Source organism: Arachis hypogaea, chromosome 2 (genome assembly GCF_003086295.3).
Source record: "Arachis hypogaea cultivar Tifrunner chromosome 2, arahy.Tifrunner.gnm2.J5K5, whole genome shotgun sequence".
Taxonomy (NCBI): domain Eukaryota; kingdom Viridiplantae; phylum Streptophyta; class Magnoliopsida; order Fabales; family Fabaceae; genus Arachis; species Arachis hypogaea.
The window spans coordinates 48154015-48163519 of record NC_092037.1 but is presented as its reverse complement, the minus strand read 5'-3'; the positions used below and the strand labels follow the sequence as shown (position 1 = coordinate 48163519).

Here is a 9505-nt window from a genome sequence, read left to right as displayed (position 1 = left end):
AGCCTTGGATCCTTTTTACCCTTGCCTTTTGGTTTTTAAGGGCTATTGGCTTTTTCTGCTTGCTTTTTCTTTTTCTTTCTATTTTTTTCGCCATTTTTTTCGCAAGCTTTCTTTTTCACTGCTTTTTCTTGCTTCAGGAATCAATTTCATGATTTTTCAGATCATCAATAACATTTCTCTTTGTTCATCATTCTTTCAAGAGCCAACAATTTTAACATTCATAAACAACAAGATCAAAATTATGCACTGTTCAAGCATTCATTCAGAAAACAAAAAGTATTGTCACCACATCAATATAATTAAATTAAATTCAAGGATAAATTCGAAATTCATGTACTTCTTGTTCTTTTGAATTAAAACATATTTCATTTAAGAGAGGTGAAGGATAAATGGAATTATTCATAACTTTAACACATAGTTACTACATACTAATGATCATGAAGTAGAGACACAAAATATAGATAAACATAACATAGAAACCGAAAAACAGAAAGAAATAAGAACAAGGAATGAATCCACCTTTAGTGGCATCTTCTTCTTGAGGGACAAACAATGTCCTTAAGCTCTTCTATGTCCCTTCCTTGCCTTTGTTGCTCCTCCCTTATTGCTCTTTGTTCTTCTCTTATTTCATGGAGAATGATGGAGTGCTCATGATGTTCCACCCTTAATTGTTCCACGTTGTGGCTCAAATCTTCTAAGGAAGTGTTGAGATGTTCCCAATAGTTGTTGGGAGGAAAGTGCATCCCTTGAGGCATCTCAGGAATTTCTTGATGATGAGCTTCCTCATGCATCTCTTGAGATCCGTGAAGGGTCTCTCTTGCTTGCTTCATCCTCTTCTTGGTGATGGGCTTATCCTCTTCAATGGGGATGTCTCCTTCTATGATAACTCCAGCTGAGTAACATAGATGGCAAATAAGGTGAGGAAAAGCTAGCCTTGCCATGGTGGAGGGCTTTTTGGCTATTTTGTAGAATTCATTGGAGATGACTTCATGAACTTCTACTTCCTCTCCAATCATGATGCTATGAATCATGATGGCCCGATCCACAGTAACTTCAAATCGGTTGCTAGTGGGAATGATGGAGCATTGAATGAACTCCTACCATCCTCTAGCCACAGGCTTGAGGTCCAGTCTTCTTAGTTGAACTGGCTTGCCTTTGGAGTCTCTCTTCCATTGAGCTCCTTCCACACATATGTCCATTAGGACTTGGTCCAACCTTTGATTAAAGTTGACCCTTCTAGTGTAGGGGCGTTCATCTCCTTGCATCATGGGCAAGTGAAACGCCAACCTCACATTTTCCGGACTAAAATCTAAGTATTTCCCCCGAACCATTGTGAGATAATTCTTTGGACTCGGGTTCATACTTTGATCATGGTTCCTAGTGATCCATGCATTGGCATAGAACTCTTGAACCATTAAGATTCCGACTTGTTGCATGGGGTTAGTTAGGACTTCCCAACCTCTTCTTCGGATTTCATGTCGGATCTTCGGATACTCATTTTTCTTGAGCTTGAAAGGGACCTCAGGGATCACCTTATTCTTTGCCACAACATCATAGAAGTGGTCTTGATGGCTTTTGGAGATGAATCTTTCCATCTCCCATGACTCGGAGGTGGAAGCTTTTGTCTTCCTTTTTCCTTTTCTAGAGGATTCTCCGGCCTTAGGTGCCATTGATGGTAACGGAAAACAAAAAAAAGATTATGCTTTGCCACACCAAACTTAAGAAATTGCTCGCCCTCGAGCAATAGAAGAAAGAAGAGAAGAAGAATAAGAAGAAAATATTGAGGAGAAGGGTGAATGTTGATGACATGTCATCATATACCCATTTTCTATGCTTTTTCATACAAGAAATTGATGATTTGTGCATAAATATTGAATGCTTTTTGTACTTAAATGATATATTTTCTTGATATTTTAATTTTATAAATCTTGTAGGAAATAAGAAGAAAAAGAAGCAAAGAAGCACAAAAAAAGGAGAAAAAAAGAGCTTTGGGGTACACTTTGAAGTTGGGGTACACTTTGGAGCCTTAGGCCACGCTTTTAAAAGCGTGGCCCATGACCAAATCAAGGAAGGAAGCAGCCAGCACGCACACGATCCTACCCTTGCCAAGAATCGTGATGCAAAGTATGGTTGGAAGCAAGAATTTTCGCTAAGTTAAAATCTGGCCGCACACAGCATGACCATGCCTACTTCAAAGGGCTATAACTTGAGCTACAAATGTCCAATTGATGTGCTTCCAGTTGCGTTGGAAAGCTGACATTCAGAGCTTTCCAACGATATATAGCAATCCATATTTGGCGCACAATTGAGGCAGGAACGAAAGGCATCTTTAAGGGCCATGAGAAAGCAAGAAACTAGGCCTTACTTTGGTGCCAAGAAAGCCAAGGAAATTAAGTAGCGTGTGTTTCGGCCATGGTTCGAACTTGGGACATCAAAGTGAAAACACTGCCCTGCCCTCCGCGAGGGCAGGGCAGCATTTGGGTTGGTGCACAAATCTGGCGCACCATGGCACGTTCTGGCAGCATCTGGCGCACCATGGCACGTCCCTGGCAGCATCTGGCGCACCAACCTCAATCCTGGCAGCACCAAAATTTCCTGCCCTGCCCTCGCGCAGCATCCTATGCACCAAGCTCAATTCTGGCGCACCAATTTTCAATTCTGGCGCACCAATTCCTGATTCTCGCAGCACCAAGGAATTTCTGGTGCACCAACTTTTCCTGCCCTGCCCTTGGCGCGGGCAGGGCAGCATCTCACGCACCAAGGACGCACCACCATGCACCAATTTTCTGCCCTGCCCTCCACAAGGGCAGGGCAGCCTCCTGGAAGCAATTTTCCTTCATGGGCTGAAATTGAATTAAAAACCCAATTTAATTCAATTCTTCACCAATTGAACCAAGGCCATCCAAAACCCATTTCACCTTAAAAATCCAAAGCAAGCTAAGCCCACATCATCACTCAAAGGCACATGGATCAATTAAGTTAGGATTTTCATTTTTGTAATTTGTTTTAATTTCACTTTCATTTTATTTTGTAAAGCCTATATAAGGCATCACTTCCATCTTTGTAAGGAGGCCGGCTCCATTAGGAATAGATAGCTCTCTCCTTTAGTTTTCTTATCTGTTTTGAATCTTGAGTGAGATTGGAGGAATTCTGTTTCATTCTCACCTTGAGATCTCTTGTTTACTTTTTCTGCATGATTGAAATTCACATTTTGCTTCATCTTCTCTTTATTTCTGCAATTCATTTCTAATTTCTTCTTCAATCTGTTTCTTGGTTGGATCAAGGAAGGGAGTGAGATCTAGACTTGTTTTCTAGTCTCTTTGATTCCCTGAGATCAATTTTATTGTGAAATTGAGTTGAGTTCTTGGCTGCTCTTCTATTTTCACTGTTCTATTGGCTTTCAATTAACTTTCAAGCAATTTAACTCTTCTGCACTTGTTCTTCATTTTACATTTCTGTTTATGATCCCAATTTACTTTCATGCAATTTAATTTTTCTGCAATTATTCTAAGTGCTGCTTATTGCTTTCCTTTAATCTCCATGTTCCCAATCCCCTTTACATTTAATGCAATTTACATTTCTTGTCATTTAAGATTCTTGCAATTTTATTTTCTTGCTCTTTATGTTTCTATGCAAGTTACTTTCTGCACTTTATAATTCCTGCAAAGTTACATTCTGTTGGCTACAGTTTCACATAATTCACTTCAATGTTAGCTTGACTAAACTAATCACCCACTAAAATTGCTTGATCCATCAATCCCTGTGGGATCGACCTCACTCTAAGTGAGTTATTACTACTTGATGCGACCCGGTATACTTGCCGGTTGGATTTGTGTGTTGGAAATTCGTTTTTCCACAAAACACCATCAAATGTGTATTCGGCCAAGGGGGAAAAGATTTGGTTGTGTTGTGTGAAAATAAAGTAGAATGGAAGGGTATATATAGGGAAAGGGGAGAGGGTAGGTTCGGCCATTTTAGAGTGGGTTTGGGTGGGAAATGTTTTTGAATTTTGAAGGTAGGTGGGGTTTATGGGGAAGAGTGGATGGATGTGAGTGGTGAATAGGTGATTGGGAAGAGAGATTGAGGTGATTGGTGAAGGGTTTTTGGGAAGTGTGACATGGGAAAAAGGGAAATAGGATTAGGAGGTAAGGTGGGAATATAGTAGGTGGGGATCCTGAGGGGTCCACAGATCCTGAGGTGATCCTGTGGGGTCCACAGATCCTGAGGTGTCAAGGAATTCCATCCCTGCACCAAATAGGCATGTAAAATGCCTTTGCACACCATTCTGGCGTTTAAACGCCGAGTGGTGCACATTCTGGGCGTTCAACGCCCACATGTAACATGTTTCTGGCGTTGAACGCCAGTTTCATGCTTGTTACTGGCGTTCAGAGCCAGCTTTTCCTCTAGGCACATTCCTGGCGTTCAGCACCAGAATGTTGCTTGTTTCTGGCGTTCAGCGCCAGTTTCATGCTCTGTTCTGGCGTTGAACGCCAGCCAGATGCTCCTTACTGGCGTTGAATGCCAGTCTGTGCTTCCTCCAGGGTGTGATTTTTTTCTTTTGCTGTTTTTGATCCTGTTTATGATTTTTATATTTTTTTCGTGACTCCTCATGATCATGTACCTAATAAAACACAAAATAACAATAAAATAAAATAAGATAAATAAAATTAGGTTGCCTCCCAACAAGCGCTTCTTTAATGTTAATAGCTTGACAATGGCTCTCATGGAGCCACAAAAGGTGATCAGGTCAATGTTGTATAGTCCCAACACCAAACTTAGAGTTTGGATATGGGATCTTTACACCAAACTTAGAGTTTGGTTGTGGCCTCCCAACACCAAACTTAGAGTTTGACTGTGGGGGCTCTTCTTGACTCTGAACTGAGAGAAGCTCTTCATGCTTACTCTCTTTTGTCACAGAGGGATGTCCATGTGCTTTAAAAACAAGGTAGTCCCCATTCAATTGAAGGACTAATTCACCTCTGTTGACATCTATCACAGCTCCTGCTGTAGCTAGGAAAGGTCTTCCAAGGATGATGCTTTCATCCTCTTGCTTCCTAGTGTCTAAGATTATGAAATCAGCAGGGATGTAAAGGCCTTCAACCTTTACCAACGCGTCCTCTACTATTCCATAAGCTTGTCTCAATGACTTGTCTACCAATTGTAATGAGAATAAGGCAGGTTGTACCTCAATGATCCCCAGCTTCTCCATTACAAAGAGTGGCATAAGATTTATCCCTGACCCCAGATCACATAGAGCTTTTTCAAAGGTCATGGTGCCTATGGTACAAGGTATTAAGAACTTGCCAGGATCTTGTTTCTTTTGAGGTAGAGTTTGCTGAATCCAGATAGCTAGTTCATTAATGAGCAAGGGAGGTTCACTTTCCCAAGTCTCATTACCAAACAACTTGGCATTCAGCTTCATGATAGCTCCTAAATATTGAGCAACTTGCTCTCCAGTCATATCTTCATCCTCTTTAGAGGAAGAATAGTCTTCAGAGCTCATGAATGGCAGAAGGAGATTTAATGGAATCTCTATGGTCTCTATATGAGCCTCAGATTCCTTTAGATCCTTAATAGGAAATTCCTTCTTGCTTGAGGGACATCCTAGGAGGTCTTCCTCACTAGGATTTTCGTCCTCCTCCTCCCTTGTGCATTCGGCCATATTGATTACATCAATGGCCTTGCACTCTCCTTTTGGATTCTCTTCTGTATTGCTTGGGAGAATACTGGGAGGAGTTTCACTGACTTTCTTACTCAGCTGGCCCACTTGTGCCTCCAGATTTCTGATGGAGGATCTTGTTTCACTCATGAAACTGAAAGTGGCTTTTGACAGATCAGAGACTAGATTGGCTAAATTAGAAGTGTTTTATTCAGAATTCTCTATCTGTTGCTGAGAAGATGATGGAAAAGGCTTGCTATTGCTCAACCTATTGCGTCCACCATTGTTAAAGCCTTGTTGAGGCTTTTGTTGATCCTTCCATGAGAAATTTGGATGATTTCTCCATGATGAGTTATAGGTGTTTCCATAAGGTTCACCCATGTAATTAACCTCTGCCATGGCAGGGTTTTCAGGATCATAAGCTTCTTCAGAAGCTACCTCTTTAGTACTATTGGATGCATGTTGCCATCCATTCAGATTTTGAGAGATCATGTTGACCTGTTGAGTCAACACTTTGTTCTGAGCCAATATGGCATTCAGAGCATCAATTTCAAGAACTCCTTTCTTCTGAGGTATCCCATTATTCACGGAATTCCTCTCAGGGGTGTACATGAATTGGTTGTTTGTAACCATGTCAATGAGTTCTTGAGCCCCTTCAGATGTTTTCTTTAGGTGAATAGATCCACCTGCAGAATGGTCCAATGACATTTTTGAAAATTCAGATAGACCATAATAGAATATATCTAATATGGTCCATTCTGAAAACATGTCAGATGGACATCTTTTGGTCAGCTACTTGTATCTTTCCCAAGCTTCATAGAGGGATTCACCATCTTTTTGTTTGAAGGTTTGGACATCCACTCTCAACTTGCTCAGCTTTTGAGGAGGAAAGAATTTATCCAAGAAGGCAATGACTAGCTTATCCCAGGAGTCCAGGCTATCCTTGGGTTGTGAATCCAACCATATTCTAGCTCTGTCTCTTATAGCAAAAGGGAAAAGCATGAGTCTGTAGACTTCAGGATCAACTCCATTCATCTTTACAGTCTCACAGATCTGCAAGAACTCAGTTAAAAACTGATAAGGATCTTCAGATGGAAGTCCATAAAACTTGCAGTTTTGTTGCATTAAGGCAACTAGCTGAGGTTTCAGCTCAAAGTTGTTGGCTCTAATGGCAGAAATGGAGATGCTTCTTCCATCAAATTTGGATGTTGGCTTTGTGAAGTCACCAAGCATTCTCCTTGCATTATTATTATTTTTGGCTGCCATCTCCTTCTCTTGTTCTAATGTTTCTGAAAGGTTACCTTTAGATTGTTGTAACTTAGCTTCTCTTAATTTTCTCTTCAGAGTCCTTTCAGGTTCAGGATCAATTTCAACAAGAGTGCCTTTATCCTTGTTCCTGCTCATATGAAAGAGAAGAAAACAAGAAAAGAAAGAGGAATCCTCTATGTCACAGTATAGAGATTCCTTTATGTTAGTAGAAAAAGAAAGGGGAGAAAAATGAAGAAGAATGGGTTCGGATATTTAGATAGAGAGAGGTGAAGAGAGGTGTTAGTAAATAAATAATTAAATAGAATAAGAAAAGAGAGGGGAATTTTCGAAAATAATTTTGAAAAAGGGATTAGTAATTTTTGAAAATTAAAGATAAGATAAGATTAAAAATTAAAATTTAGAACAAAAAGAATTTTGAAAGAGAGGTGAGATATTTTCGAAAATTAGAGGGGGAAAAGTAGTTAGGTGGTTTTGAAAAAGATAAGAAACAAATAAAAAGTCAAAGAGTTAGTTGAAAAAGAAATTAAAATCAAAATTTTAAAAAGATAAGAAGATAAGAAGTTAGATAACATATTTTGAAATCAAATTTTGAAAAAGATAACATTTTTGAAAAAGATAAGATAAAAGATAAAAAGATTTAATTCAAAAATTTGAAATTACTTACTTCACTAACAAGAAACTACAAGATAAGATTCTAGAACTTAAAGATTGAACCTTTCTAAACAAGAAAGTAACAAACTTCAAATTTTTGAATCAATCACATTAATTGTTAGCTAATTTTCGAAAATATGATATAAAGATAAGAAAAAGATTTTGAAAAATATTTTGAAAAAGATTTTTGAAATTTTCGAAAAATGGAAAAAAAATGAAAAGATATAATTTTTGAAAAAAGGATTTTGAAAAGATAAGATTTTTAAAATTGAAATATTGACTTGACTTGTAAGAAACAACTAATTTTTAAAAATTTTTGACCAAGTCAACCCAAAATTTCAAAAATTTGGAGGGAAATAAGGAAAAGATATTTTTTTTATTTTTGAATTTTTAAAGATGAGAGAGAAAAACATAAAAATGACCTAAAATATGAAAATTTTGGATCAAACACATAATGCATGCAAGAACAATATGAATGTCAAGATGAACACCAAGAACACTTTGAAGATCATGATGAACATCAAGAACATAATTTTGAAAAATTTTTGATGCAGAGAAAATATGCAAGACACCAAACTTAGAAATCTTTAATGCATGGACTCTAACAAACGAAAAATGCACATGAAAAACAACAAACAACACAAAACAAGAAATCATCAAGATCAAACAAGAATACTTGTCAAGAACAACTTGAAGATCATGAAGAACACTATGAATGCATGAATTTTCGAAAAATGCAAGAAAAATTTTTAAGGCATGCAATTGACACCAAACTTAAAACATGATACAAGACTCAAACAAGAAACACAAAAGAATTTTGGTTTTTATGATTTTATTAATTTTTTTGGATTTTTATTAAGTTTTTTTTTCGAAAATAAAGTTTGGAAAAACGAAAAATAAAAGAAAAATTTTGAAAAAGATTTTTGAAAAGAAAATTACCTAATCTGAGCAACAAGATGAACAGTCAGTTGTCCATACTCGAACAATCCCCGGTAACGGTGCCAAAAACTTGGTGGACGAAATTGTGATCCATATTCTTTGTTATTGTATGAAATCATTATTGTGGCTCTTGGCTATGTGTGGACACAACTGCGTTCAACTTAACCAGCAAGTGTACTGGGTCATCCAAGTAATACCTTACGTGAGTAAGGGTCGATCCCACAGAGATTGTTGGTATGAAGCAAGCTATGGTCACCTTGTAAATCTCAGTTAAGCAGATTAAATGTTTATGGATTTCAAAAATTAATAATAAAAAGAAAATAAAATAGGATAGAAATACTTATGTAAATCAATAGTGGGAATTTCAGATAGGCGTATAGAGATGCTGTGCTCCTCTCGAATCTCTATTTTCTTATTACATTCATCCAATCCTTCCTACTCCTTTCCATGGCAAGCTGTATGTAGGGCATCACCATCATCAATGGCTACTTTCAATCCTCTCGGGAAAATGGTCCTATGCGCTGTCACTGCACGACTAATCATCTGGAGGCATCACCCTTGTTGATAGCTACATCCCATCCTCTCAATGAAAATGGTTCAAATGCTCTATCACAGCACGGCTAATCATCTGTCAGTTCTCAATCAGGTTGGAGTAGAATCCATTGATTTTTTTTGCGTTTGTCATCACGCCCAGCCTTCAGGAGTTTAAAGCTCGTCACAGTCATTCAATACCAGAATCTTACTCGGAATACCACAGACAAGGTTAGACTTTCCAGATTCCCAGAATCCTACTCGGAATACCACAGACAAGGTTAGACTTTTCGGATCCCCATGAATGCCGCCATGTATCTAGCTTATACCACGAAGATTCTGTTGGGGAATCTAAGAGATATGCGCCCGGCCTAAGGTAGAACGGAAGTGGTTGTCAGTCACGCACGTTCATAGGTGAGAATGATGATGAGTGTCACGGATCATCACATTCATCAA

The 9505-nt window shown here is 38.4% G+C and overlaps 1 non-coding gene across 1 annotated transcript; it reads left to right on the top strand.

Annotated features, from left to right (window-relative positions):
• Positions 1–6425: 6425 nt before the first annotated feature.
• On the top strand, positions 6426–6529 carry LOC112763066 (small nucleolar RNA R71). The gene has a single exon (XR_003182814.1). It is a non-coding gene; the product is annotated as a small nucleolar RNA R71 (small nucleolar RNA).
• Positions 6530–9505: the final 2976 nt, after the last annotated feature.